The sequence below is a fragment of the Bombina bombina genome, chromosome 1, assembly GCF_027579735.1.
Source record: "Bombina bombina isolate aBomBom1 chromosome 1, aBomBom1.pri, whole genome shotgun sequence".
Taxonomy (NCBI): domain Eukaryota; kingdom Metazoa; phylum Chordata; class Amphibia; order Anura; family Bombinatoridae; genus Bombina; species Bombina bombina.
Window position 1 is genome coordinate 447239571 of NC_069499.1, and position 15371 is coordinate 447254941.

Here is a 15371-nt window from a genome sequence, read left to right on the forward strand (position 1 = left end):
TATTGGAAGCACTGCGTTAATATTATAAAATGATTTATTGTTTGACATAAAATCAATAGAATTATATGATATACAAATAAAATCTTGAAATTACACTTAAATACAGTATAGGGACGTCTCCCCAAATGTTACCAAATTGTCACCTTAATGTCCGTTATGGAGATCCGTTTCAAGTGTACGTTGAGTTTATTCCAGATTAAATGAAACAATGTCTCAATTTGTATCAATATTGATAGTTAAAAAGGCATAGATAAGACTTCAAATACTTTACTAATAGACATATGTAGTATTGAAAGCGATCCCAGGATAATAGAGGATCTCCTTGTTTTACAAAACAGCCAAAGATGACCAAGTTCACAAAGACACAATAATAGGGCACTTTCCCCCTCTCTATTATGTAACTTAATCGGTCTATTTCAAAAGTCAGGGGCTGATCTTACCTGCATCCAGCAGGTCCGTTCTTACGGCACAATTTTCGCTCCGCTGACTGCTCAAAAAACAAATTGTTACCTTTAGTATCTTGGCGTGTGTCCGTGACTACCGTAGTCCAATCTGTGTCTGGTATTACCTGCGTCTGTTGCAGGTCTGTCCTTCCAGCACAGTTGTGGTCTTGTGAAAGGCTCAGAAGCCCGATAATCTGTGTCTGGTATTTACCTGCGTCTGTAGCAGGTCTGTCCTCCCAGGACGGCTGTAATATTGTGAAAGGCTCAGAAGCCCGATAATCACCGTTGTTGTGTGCTTGTGTATATCCGCTTTGTTCCACAAAAGGAAAGTCCCGCACTTAGCGTGTGTCACGCGCGGTTCAGCTAGGTACCTAGTTTAGAAATTAAGCAGAAAAAGTTTGTTCTTTTAACAAGATAATCAGCTGTTATTTCTTTCTACGCGTTTCACCCGTTCCTCTGGGCTTTTTCAAGACTCTTGAAAAAGCCCAGAGGAACGGGTGAAACTCGTAGAAAGAAATAACAGCTGATTATCTTGTTAAAAGAACGAACATTTTCTGCTTAATTTCTAAACTAGGTACCTAGCTGAACCGCGCGTGACACACGCTAAGTGCGGGACTTTCCTTTTGTGGAACAAAGCGGATATACACAAGCACACAACAATGGTGATTATTGGGCTTCTGAGCCTTTCACAAGACCACAACCGTGCTGGAAGGACAGACCTGCAACAGACGCAGGTAATACCAGACACAGATTGGACTACGGTAGTCACGGACACACGCCAAGACACTAAAGGTAACAATTTGTTTTTTGAGCAGTCAGTGGAGCGAAAATTGTGCCATAAGAATGGACCTGCTGGATGCAGGTAAGATCAGCCCCTGACTTTTGAAATAGACCGATTAAGTTACATAATAGAGAGGGGGAAAGTGCCCTATTATTGTGTCTTTGTGAACTTGGTCATCTTTGGCTGTTTTGTAAAACAAGGAGATCCTCTATTATCCTGGGATCGCTTTCAATACTACATATGTCTATTAGTAAAGTATTTGAAGTCTTATCTATGCCTTTTTAACTATCAATATTGATACAAATTGAGACATTGTTTCATTTAATCTGGAATAAACTCAACATACACTTGAAACGGATTTCCATAACGGACATTAAGGTGGCAATTTGGTAACATTTGGGGAGACGTCCCTATACTGTATTTAAGTGTAATTTCAAGATTTTATTTGTATATCATATAATTCTATTGATTTTATGTCAGACAATAAATCATTTTATAATATTAACGCAGTGCTTCCAATATTTGTATATATTTAAGATAATTTTATATATATTATATACCTAATAAATAAGTGTGGTGTTTTATCCAGTTTTTTTAGCGCCATCCCGACCCTTCTATAATTTCTTTTTGTATTTACTTCCACTATAGGGAAAGTGGCTGTGGGATCGGCTTGGATAAATCTTTTAGGCTTTTAGCGCTGTATTTCTGTATATTGTTTTTAGGTTTTATTGTAAGGCAGGTTAGGTTTTATTTTACAGGTAAATTTGTATTTATTTTAACTAGGTAGTTAGTAAATAGTTAATAACTATTTACTAACTAGTCTACCTAGTTAAAATAAATACAAACTTACCTGTAAAATAAAAATAAAACCTAAGCTAGCTACAATATAACTATTAGTTATATTGTAGCTAGTTTAGGTTTTATTTTACAGGTAAATTTGTATTTATTTTAACTAGGTAGTTAGTAAATAGTTAATAACTATTTACTAACTAGTCTACCAAGTTAAAATAAATACAAACTTACCTGTAAAATAAAAATAAAACCTAAGCTAGCTACAATATAACTATTAGTTATATTGTAGCTAGTTTAGGTTTTATTTTACAGGTAAGTATTTAGTTTTAAATAGAAATTATTTAGGTAAAGTTTTATTTAGATTTATTTTAATTATATTTAAGTTAGGGGGGTTAGGGTTACGTTAGGGTTAGGTTTAGGGGTTAATAGGTTTATTATAGCGGCGGTGTGGGGGGACGACAGATTAGGGGTTAATAATATTTAAATAGTGTTTGCGATGCGGGAGGGTGGCAGTTTAGTGGTTAATAGGTTGATTATAGTGGCAATGATGTCGGGAAGGGGTTAATAAATGTTTTCAGTTGCGGAGATGTCCGGAGCAGCAGATTAGGGGTTAATAATTTTATTTTAGTGTTTGCGATGCAGGAGGGCCTCGGTTTAGGGGTTAATAGGTAGTTTATGGGTGTTAGTGTACTTTGTGACAGTTTAGTTATGAGTTTTATGCTACAGCTTTGTAGCATAAAACTCATAACTACTGACTTTAGATGACGGTACGGATCTTGTAATTTTAGGCTGTACCACTCACTTTTTGGCCTCACAGCAAAACTTGTAATACCGGCGCTATGGGAGTCCCATTGAAAAATGACTTTTCTTAAAGTGAGGTACTGACGTTGCATGACGGCCAAAAAAGTGTGCGGTACAGCTATTCTGACAAGACTTGTAATAGCGGCGTTAGGGAAAAAGCATCATTATGGGCCATAACGATGCTTTTTCACTCATAACGCCAAACTCATAATCTAGCTGTGTGTAATTAAATGTGTTTAATTAAGTATTCTAGTGTTTGATGATTATTATTTTTATTGCTATTGATATTATTATAATTATTATTATTTTTAATAATATTAATAACAAATGTAGCAATGCTTTTGCTATGCATAAAACTGAGTTCTGACTGTGCACAAAAGCAGCGGGGGGCTCTAGGAGGTGAAGGTCTACTGATTGCTTGCTGACACAGAAATCTAAAGGCACCTCTTACTGTGCAATGCCATTATAATGTGATGCCCTGTCTAAACGCTTCAGTAAATTCTTAAGCTAAAGTGAGGCAGTTAAAATAAATTGCTGTGCTCTAATTGTCATGATCTAAGAAATGGTCAAAGTGTTTTTGGTAAGTAGTTAAACTTTCCATGAGTTTAAAATGTTTAGGTATGGTTCTGTTTTGAAGACAGACAGACATAGATATAGGTAGATAGATAGATAGATAGATAGATAGATACATAGATAGATACATAGAAAGAAAGATAGATACAGTAGATAGATATAGATAGATAGATAGATAGATAGATAGATAGATACAACATATGGAGATGTTGATCTATTAGGTATAACCATGTAAATATGCCAGCAACAGATAAAACAATTAATTGAAAGCAAACGATTCTTTTAAGTTTCAATAAACTGCAAGATAATGCCCTGGCTAGCTTTGTCAGCTGCAGACTCAAGCCTGGATTAAGTCCTACAATTAAGCCAAGTGGTATGTGTATATAGAAATTAGGGGTTGAAAATGATCCCAAAATACTACTAGTCCCAGGAAAAAGCTTACTAGTTTACTGGTACACTATAAATTTTGGAGTCACTATATGTTAAATTTTTATACCCATCTATACTTACTATATACTTACTTATTTATTACTTACTATATACTAGTAATAAATTGATTGTCTTTATACAGATTTCTAACTTTTACAGTTACAAAAGCAAATAAAAAATAAACACAATAGGACCAACATAAGTTAAGATATACATATAAAGCCTAAAACTACTAATGGTACATTACCTAAAATATGCAAAATGTGCATTTCCCTATTTGTGCAATTTTGCTAAACTTTTAACAAACTATTTAAGTATGTAAGTAGGAGGACATCACAGAAAACGAGGACATTGCCAATGATGATATATCTTATTCTTTGCTGCTGTTAAAAAGGTGGAAGACGTGTCTATACAGTGTATATATATATATATATATATATATATATATATATATATATATATAAAGAAGAAAAAAAAAAGATGAATCCAGGCTTCTCCGGTTCCGTTAAAAGAAGGTATTTATTTCAAAAGTTTAAAAAGTGTAGAAACAGAGCTCCAAAAGTTAAAAATTTGGTACACAGTCTAATATATATACAGTCATGGCCAAAAATATTGGCCCCCCTGCATTTCTGTCAGATAATGCACCACTTCGCCCAGAAAATTGTTGCAATTACAAATGTTTAGGCATTCTCATGTTTATTTCTTTTTTTTGTATTGGTATGACACAAATAAGTGGAGAAAAAAAATCCAAATCTGACACATCCCATGCAAAACTCCAAAAATGGACTGGACTTTTTATGATTTATAATATATATACTTTATATATATATATATATATATATATATATATATATATATATATATATATATATATACATACATACATCCAAAAAGTACAGCACAATCTTACAATTTATAAGATGCCACGGTGCACTGCAAAGTATATTCACAATAGTCCAAAAGCAGGCACTCAATGGTCTTGTATAAAAAAAAAATGAATTTATTAGATCAAAGTTAAAAATGACATAATGTTTCGGCACATTACTGTGCCTTTGTCAAATGTCAACATACAGCAAAGAAAACCTAAAAGCAATGAAAAACATGTGCAAAACCTAACCTTTTATACCCATCATACAGCAATAGCGTACCGCCATTCAACACTCGCATGTGACGTCATCCGTGTGCGCCGACATTCACAACGTCATGACGTACATAACAGCGTTGCCATAGCAACGTGAAATACACAACAGAGGCTGTAACTCTAGCGGTTATGCTGGTAGAGGAAACGGATGGTAGTGTATACCTATATACATTTATAACACGCACTGTTGCTGTTAAAAAAAGGGGCTGTGGGGACTATCATTATGTAAGTGCTTGATTCATACCACATTGTAAAGAGCATATTACGCTCTTGACTCTTGTTAATGTTTTAAATAAAGCCCCACTTTCAAAACAGCAGACAATGTGTGATGAACATATGAACCATGCACACATAAAGCAATCAAAGGCCCACATTACATGGTGCCACACGAAATAGGCTATGTTATACAGAATGACAAGTGAGGCTAAATTTACAAAGCCAATTTATATATATATACAGGGAGTGCAGAATTATTAGGCAAGTTGTATTTTTGAGGATTAATTTTATTATTGAACAACAACCATGTTCTCAATGAACCCAAAAAACTCATTAATATCAAAGCTGAATAGTTTTGGAAGTAGTTTTTAGTTTGTTTTTAGTTATAGCTATTTTAGGGGGATATCTGTGTGTGCAGGTGACTATTACTGTGCATAATTATTAGGCAACTTAACAAAAAACAAATATATACCCATTTCAATTATTTATTTTTACCAGTGAAACCATTATAACATCTCAACATTCACAAATATACATTTCTGACATTCAAAAACAAAACAAAAACAAATCAGTGACCAATATAGCCACCTTTCTTTGCAAGGACACTCAAAAGCCTGCCATCCATGGATTCTGTCAGTGTTTTGATCTGTTCACCATCAACATTGCGTGCAGCAGCAACCACAGCCTCCCAGACACTGTTCAGAGAGGTGTACTGTTTTCCCTCCTTGTAAATCTCACATTTGATGATGGACCACAGGTTCTCAATGGGGTTCAGATCAGGTGAACAAGGAGGCCATGTCATTAGATTTTCTTCTTTTATACCCTTTCTTGCCAGCCACGCTGTGGAGTACTTGGACGCGTGTGATGGAGCATTGTCCTGCATGAAAATCATGTTTTTCTTGAAGGATGCAGACTTCTTCCTGTACCACTGCTTGAAGAAGGTGTCTTCCAGAAACTGTCAGTAGGACTGGGAGTTGAGCTTGACTCCATCCTCAACCCGAAAAGGCCCCACAAGCTCATCTTTGATGATACCAGCCCAAACCAGTACTCCACCTTGCTGGCGTCTGAGTCGGACTGGAGCTCTCTGCCCTTTACCAATCCAGCCACGGGCCCATCCATCTGGCCCATCAAGACTCACTCTCATTTCATCAGTCCATAAAACCTTAGAAAAATCAGTCTTGAGATATTTCTTGGCCCAGTCTTGATGTTTCAGCTTGTGTGTCTTGTTCAGTGGTGGTCATCTTTCAGCCTTTCTTACCTTGGCCATGTCTCTGAGTATTGCACACCTTGTGCTTTTGGGCACTCCAGTGATGTTGCAGCTCTGAAATATGGCCAAACTGGTGGCAAGTGGCATCTTGGCAGCTGCACGCTTGACTTTTCTCAGTTCATGGGCAGTTATTTTGCGCCTTGGTTTTTCCACACGCTTCTTGCGACCCTGTTGACTATTTTGAATGAAACGCTTGATTGTTCGATGATCACGCTTCAGAAGCTTTGCAATTTTAAGAGTGCTGCATCCCTCTGCAAGATATCTCACTATTTTTTACTTTTCTGAGCCTGTCAAGTCCTTCTTTTGACCCATTTTGCCAAAGGAATATATAGGGTGTTGATGTCATTAGACCACACCCCTAATATGCTTAATTGGTAGTAGGCTTTCGAGCCTATACAGCTTGGAGTAAGACAACATGCATAAAGAGGATGATGTGGTCAAAATACTCATTTGCCTAATAATTCTGCACACAGTGTATATATATATATATATATATATATATATATATATATATATGTGAACCCACATCACCAACAATTTTTTTTTTATATAGCCTATACATCCAATGATTTGTATTAGATATTTTGGGCTGCTTCAGAGCCCAATGGAGTATGTATGGAAACTTTCACAATAAGTGAGAAACCGGGCGGTATATAGTTCACATATCATGTCCTTCAATAAAAGGGGATGAAATCAAATGAAGTATTGAGGCCCCTTGGGGCTAAAGTGTCCATCCGAAAGATCCATTTGCTTTCCAATTGTAGCAATTTCCTTGCTCGGTTGCCACCCCTGGGCATGGGGGTTACATGGTCAATTAGCATTGATCGTAAATTTGAAACACTGTGTTTGAACTTGATGAAGTGGTGTGCCACAGGCTGATCAGATTTACCCTTAGTAAGTGCCTCTCGGATGTCACAGTGGTGATTGGCAAACCGTCTTCCCAATGTATACCCTCAAACATGGGCATATCAGCATGTAAACCACAAATGTACTTGTGCAGGACAACCTGTGGCATATCGTAAACCTATGATTGTTGTGTGGATGTTGAAATGAGTTGCCCCTAAGCATACCATTGTAGGTAATACAACTGCCACATGCCAAATGCCATCTTAGCTGATTTCAACCATGTCTCCTTTTTATAGTGATTTACAGGATCAGTTTTGACCAACAGGTCTATTAAGTTTACACATAAAACTAGTGGGCTACTGGGAAGTGTGTACGTATGTAGCACTCAACAACATTTGACAGTAATGGGTACAATATCATCCGTGTGGAGATTATAACATTGTGAACATCCGGAGTGAAGGGGTTAAAACTTTACTTTGATTCATTCTACAAGATAAAAAAATGGTAACATATAAACACAAAGAAATGTTCTCCTATACTTATGAATAATATATACTGTAGCCAAATGAGGGGTAAGTATGGGTCACGGATTGACCAAGTATGAAAAATGGCAAATTCACTACTAATTTGAAGAACTGTCTACAAGTACCAAATTATAAGGTAAGAGAGTAAGCGAACCACACCTGCTACTGGGTGTAACACTAACAGATTATATTCCACTGTAAGGAGTAAATACCATATAGTGTCAAGAAGTAATGCCAGAATAGGCTATATTGTGGATATATATGGAAGCAAATACTTCCCAACCGAATAGTTGGTGTGCCCAGTGCAGTTAGATTCAGATACCCCAGTCTCAAAAAATGTAGGGCAAATACAGAATAATGGATCACCCCCAAGAGCAACAACTGTAGCACAAGGATATACAACTGGGGTAATAACACTAGCAGTAAAACTGGGATAAATAAAACACCCAGTTTAGAGAAAATGTATACACATAATGAGATGAGACTGCTTGTGCTATACGTTTTAAAATACCATAAGTGTACTCCAGGGAGCTAGGGTTAAGGTGGTCAGTTACTCAGGTAGGATCAGTAGGAGTATTACAACTGCAACTGAATAGGTGCACCTAATGGTTAACATCAGATGTTCATATGTGACATAAAGGTGTCATATGGATCTTGTAATGATAATTTATGTTATTCCCCCTTAGTATAGGGATGTCAATGTGATATTTGAGGCTTTGTCAAGTTCGTATTTAATAATAGAAATATCAGGTGTTGCAGCGCACCATTAGCTGTGTGTACCTTAAATACTGATAAACAAGTTAAGTAGTTATGACAGTCGGAAAGTCGGTTAACGATTTTATAATAGCAGGTCCATTAAGTACTAAGGAATAATACCCAGAAGGGCAGGTAGACCGTACTAGCAGATATCTATTAGCATATTTGAATGTTTAGCCAGAATGTAGTAGCAACGGATATTTCCATCAGGAGTGTTACTGGTTATTGTGTATCTTATTTGGGCTCAAACCATAGTGACAGTATGCATAGGTAAAGCAATTCGTAACCCCAATTATTAAGTAAGGCTATTACTACTGCGACACCATTTGTCAGCCAACATCAGATTAGTATTAACAGTAAATAACTAATACATGTAGGAAGTATAGCAGAGATACCGATGCAAGTTAAAAAATATGGTAGAGTCAGGAGAGAGACTAGTATGTCCACCCTCCCCCTAACATGTTTCGCACAACTGCTTTTCCAAAGGACCTTTGGTTCCCTTACTCTCTTACCTTATCATTTGATACTTGTAGACAGTTCTTCAAATTAGTAGTGAATTTGTCAGTGCCATTTTTCATACTTGGTCAATCCGTGACCCATACTTTCCCCTCATTTGGCTACAGTATATATTATTCAGAAGTATAGGAGAACATACCTTTGTGTTTTTATGTTACCATTTTTCTATCTTGTAGAATGAATAAAAATGTAAGTTTTAACCCCTTCACTACGGATGTCAAATGTTGTTGAGTGCTACATACGTACACACTTCCCAGTAGCCCACTGGTTTTACGTGTAAACACAGTTTCATTGTGTACGGCACCCGCCTCTCACAATATCTTGTTATAGTCCCATTACTATGAATATTAATATTGGACTTCTATACAGATTAATTTAGGCAACAACATATGTAGTGCCATCGTTTCTCCTCTTTTCTCCCAGGTCTCTTAAGTTGCTCACCCTATGGTACACTATCCTGGGGGCACTCGTCCTCTGAAATGGAAGTGTAGTGTCCGTCTCCACAACTGGCCAGTGTCGTCGCACAGCCTTTGCCAGGGTGTCACATCTGGGTACATATGTGGTAATCAGATTGAGTTGTTGTCCAGAATTAGCCGTAGCCAATTTATTGGTGTTCACAGTAGCATCAGCGTTCAGCAGCCTCTCATGGATAGCCCCAATCTCTTCATTGGCATAGCCCCTTGAGGAGAGTTTCTCTTCCATCTCCATCACTTGTGTCTGCATAATTGGTTTCTCACTGTTATTCCTGATGACCCGAGTTAATAATGCCCTTCTTTTGATGTCTGGGATGAAAACTTCTAGCATCTAGCAGAGAGTTGCAATCTGTCGGTTTTGTAAATAATGATGTACTAAACCATTATTAATCACAGGCATCCATCTTAAAGATATTAAGATCCAAAAAGTGCACAGTGCATAAGTCATATTTAAGTTTAAATCTGATAGGACTTGCCATGGAGTTCAAACATGACACCCACTCAAGAAGCTCACATTCGCTACCTCTCCATACTAGAAAAACATTGTCGATTGGTTTCATAAGTTCCTGTTCAGTGTTAATAGCTCACACAAGAACCCGATAGGAGTACCACTTTACCAGCATAACCGCTAGCGTTACAGCCTCTGTCTTGTATTTCATGTTGCTATGGCGACGCTGTTACGTACGTCATGACGTTGTGAATGTCGGCGCACACGGATGACGTCACTCACATGCGAGTGTTGAATGGCGGTACGTTATTGCTGTATGATGGGTATAAAAGGTTAGGTTTTGCACATGTTTGTCATTGCTTTTTGGTTTTCTTTGCTGTATGTTGAAATTTGACAAAGGTACAGCAATGTGCTGAAACGTTATGTCATTCTTAACTTTGATCTAATAAATTTAATTTTTTTATACAAGACCATTGAGTGCCTGAGCTTTTCGACTATATTATATATATATATATATATATATATATATATATATAAAACATGGAAGTCATGGTGCAGAGTTTAAGATCACTGGCAAAGTGCCCCCCCACTAACACTTATGTGGAGGGTCTGACCATACAAATAAATATATAACAGGGAGATGATAGTGCATAGTTTAAGATCACTGATACACAGTGCATTCCCCTACCTGTGTAAAGGGTCAGCAATACTCCCAGCTGCCGTCCCCAGTGTGTACAAGCAGCTCATAGTCTCATACACAAAGTGCATTCCCTGCCTGGGACACATACACACACAGCATCGAGGCAGTGGCGTGTCTTCATGCAAAACTTTCTGCTTTCCAGAAAGCTCACTCCTCACCATTGTACAATGCAAGCTGGGAATTCGAGTCCAGAACTGTATTTGCACAATACTGAGAGTGAAACAGAGAACTACAAATTTCAGAATACTATGTAACTCCCAGAATACTGTGCTTCTTTCTCTAAAACAAAGCTACATTCATGGGTATTAAAAAAATAGACATTTAATTGTCTTTTTTTTCTGCAGTTTGTACTCCAGGTGAGGAGGAAAATCATGGGGGGGGGGGCAAAAGACCCCCTTTCCCCCCCCCTCCCCTCCGTGGACACAATTGCAGCAAACATGATGTCAATTTGTCTTAAAAATGTTTAGACTTGACTGACATTATTTTCTAGCAAGATAACAGAAATTCCTTGTAATTACAAGTTGTTTAGTTTAGTTACTCCCCATCTTAAAGGAGCGCCACCGCCGCCGATGACTGCCGCTGAGGATCGCCACATCTGCGAAGACCGCTCCGGACCTCCGCTCCGTGCTGCCTTCGCTATGGATGAAGATAATGGACCCGCCTGGAAGAAGACCTTCTCCGACGGACTTCAGGAACCATGAGTACCTATTTGGGGCTTTAGTGTTAGTTAGTTTTTTTAATTTTTTGGGGGTGTTTTATTTTTTAACTTAGGTTTTTTTCTGGCACTTTGAAAAAAGCTGAATGCCCTTTTAAGGGCAGTGAAAAATGTCTAAATGCCCTTTTAAGGGCAATGCCCATACAAATGCCCTTTTCAGGGCAATGGGTAGTTTAGTTTTTTTTAGTGTTAGGTTTTTTATTTTTTGGGTTTGTTGGGTGGGGGGGTTTTACTGTTAGGGGTGACTTTGTTTATTTTTAATGTAAAAGAACTGTTTATCTTAGGGCAATGCCCTACAAAAAGCCCTTTTAAGGGCTATTGGTAGTTAAGCATTAGATTAGGGGGTGTTTTTATTTTGGGGGGCTTTTTTATTTTCATAGGGATTAGGTTTAATTTTTTTATTTTGGATAATGGGTTACATTGATATAAGGTCCCTTTTAGACCTTTTAAGTACTTTTGTAAGTACTCCTAGATCTCTAAACACTAGAAAATGTAATTATAGAAAGGAGGTGAGATAAGCTATCCAAATTATATAGAATAGGGATGGGAATATCAGTGGCCGCTATGACAAAACAATTATATGATAAATTAAAGGGAAAAGTTATATGGAATCTGCGTTCCTTTGTTTAACCAGTAAACAGAATCTTAGGGGAGACAGAATAAAAAATATAGAAGCCTTTGGGGCTCACCAGAAACAGCAGTTATGAAGCAGCGGTCACAAAGACCGCTGCTCTATAACCTGTCCGCCTGCTCTGAGTACGATCGGGTTGATTGACACCCCCCTGCTGGCGGCCTATTGGCCGTGAGTCTGCAGGGGGCGGCGTTGCACCAGCAGCTCTTGTGAGCTGCTGGTGCAATGCTGAATACGGCAAGCATATTGCTCGCCGTATTCAGCGAGGTCTGTCGGACCTGATCCGCACTGTCGGATCAGTTCCGACAGACCTTGATAAATAGGGGCCATAGTCACATGAGGGTAGGAGTAATAAAACAGGATACAATCTAGTATTAATAAATTTTCTCTTAAATTAATAGAAATAAATGCGCGTTATATCCCTATATCTTGTCTTGAGAGCGATGCATATAGTCTATCAGATTATAAATAGGATATAGTAAAAGCCCAAGACCGCTAATGCCTAAATAGACTTATTAAACTATGGGCAATGCTGAATATGAAAAGCTAAACAAGGTAAAATATCAGTGAGCAGTAAGATACATACGGCCAGATTACGAGTCTTCTGTTAGCCTTAAAAAGCAGCGTTGAGGGGTTCCAACGCTGCTTTTTAACGCCCGCTGGTATTACGAGTCAGGCAGGAGAGGGTCTACCGCTCACTTTTTTCCGCGATTTTAGCTTACCGCAAATCCCCTTACGTCAATTGTGTATCCTATCTTTTTAATGGGATTTTCCTAACGCCGGTACTACGATCCGCCGAAAAAGTGAGCGGTAGACCCTCTCCTGGCAAGACTCCTATCGCATTTAAAAGTCAGTAGTTAAGAGTTTTATGGGCTAACGCCGGATCATAAAGCTCTTAACTAAAGTGCTAAAAAGTACACTAACACCCATAAACCACCTATTAACCCCTAAACAGGGACCCCCCCCCCCCACATTGGAAACACTTAACTAAAATGTTTAACCCCTAATCTGCTGACCGGACATTGCCGCCACTTTAATAAATTTAATAAATTTATTAATCCCTAAACCGCCGCACTCTCGCCTCGCAAACACTAGTTACATTTTATTAACCCCTAATCTGCCGTCCCTAACATCGCCGACACCTACCTACATTTATTAACCCCTAATCTGCCGACCCCAACGTCGCCGCTACTATATTAAATTTATTACCCCTAAACCTAAGTCTAACCCTAACACCCCCTAACTTAAATATAATTTCAAAAAACAAAATAAATTTAGTACTTTTAAATAAATTAATTCTATTTAAAACTAAATACTTACCGATAAAATAAACCCTAAGCTAGCTACAATATAACTAATAGTTACATTGTAACTATCTTAGGATTTATTTTTATTTTACAGGCAACTTTGTATTTATTTTAACTATGTACAATAGTTATTAAATAGTTATTAACGTCACTTAAAGGAACCTTCATTCTTCAGTCGCCGTCGGATGGAAGAGGATGCTCCGCGTCGGATGTCTTCAAGATGGACCCACTGCGGATGGAAGAAGATAGAAGATGCCGTCTGGATGAAGACTTCTGCCACTTGGAGGACCTCTTCTGGCCGGATCGGATGAAGACTTCTGCCCCTCTGGACGTTCACTTGTGCCCGGCTGGGTGAAGACGGCTCAATGTAGGGTGATCTTCAAGGGGGTAGTGTTAGGTTTTTCTAAGGGGGGATTGGGTGGGTTTTAGAGTAGGGTTGGGTGTGTGGGTGGTGGGTTTTAATGTTGGGGGAGGTATTGTTTTTATTTTTTACAGGTAAAAGAGCTGATTACTTTGGGGCAATGCCCCGCAAAAGGCCCTTTTAAGGGCTATTTGTAATTTAGTATAGGGTAGGGAATTTTATTATTTTGAGGGGCTTTTTTATTTTATTAGGGGGATTAGATTAGGTGTAATTAGTTTAAAAAAATGTAATTCTTTTTTTATTTTCTGTAATTTAGTGTTTTGTTTTTTTTGTACTTTATTTTATTTAATTGTATTTAATTGTAGTTAATTGTAGGTAATTTATGTAATTAATTTAATGATAGTGTAGTGTAAGGTGTAATTGTAATTTAGGTTAGGATTTATTTTAAAGGTAAATTCGTATTTATTTTAACTAGGTAGCTATTAAATAGTTAATAACTATTTAATAACTATTCTACCTAGTTAAAATAAATACAAAGTTGCCCGTAAAATAAATATAAATCCTAAAATAGATACAATGTAACTATTAGTTATATTGTAGTTAGCTTAGGGTTTATTTTATCGGTAAGTATTTAGTTTTAAATAGGAATAATTTATTTAATTGTAGTAAATTTATTTAGATGTATTTAAATTATATTTAAGTTAGAGGGTGTTAGGGTTAGGGTTAGACTTAGGTTTAGGGGTTAATAAATTTATTATAGTGGCGGCGATGTTGGGGGGGCAGATTAGGGGTTAATAACTATATTGTAGGGTTTGGCGATGTTGGGGGCAGTAGATTAGGGGTTAATAATATAATGTAGGTGGCGACGATGTCGGGGGCGGCAGATTAGGGGTTAATAAGTGTAAGATTAGGGGTGTTTAGACTCGGGGTTCATGTTAGGGTGTTAGGTGCAGACATAAAATTAATTTCCCCATAGGAAACAATGGGGCTGTGTTAGGAGCTGAACGCTGCTTTTTTGCAGGTGTTAGGTTTTTTTCAGCCAGCTCAGCCCCATTGTTTCCTATGGGGAAATCTTGCATGAGCACGTTTTGCCATTTTACCGCTACCGTAGGCAGCGCTGGTATTACAGTGAGATGTGGAGCTAAATTTTGCTCAACGCTCACTTTTCTGAGGCTAATGCCGGCTTGAAGAAAACCTGTAATACCAGCCTTGGCTTAAGTGAGCGGTAAGAAACAAAGGCTTGTTAGCCCCGCACAGCCTTACCGACAAAAACTCGTAATCTAGCCGATAATAAATTAGATGGTGAAGTTAGGGCACTGTACAGCAACTAATCAGGAAAGTCACTGTTCAACCCTAAGTCAAAGCAGCATAGTATAAAGTGAAGGTCCAGATTTACAAATATAGTCTACGGCAGGTTTATGTTCCCAAATTATAAAAGTTCCTATAATTTAGTTAGATTTAGAGTCTATGCTGTACCATCTCAGCCGCCAATGACCCAGCAACACTCCAATCCAAGAATCCTTTTTATATATTCATAACCTGCCTGACACAATATAGACGTATATGCAATTCTTATCTAGAAAACACCCATATGTATTATAGGGTGACATATAAGTATGTACAACAATAACATATTTGTTATCCCCTTATA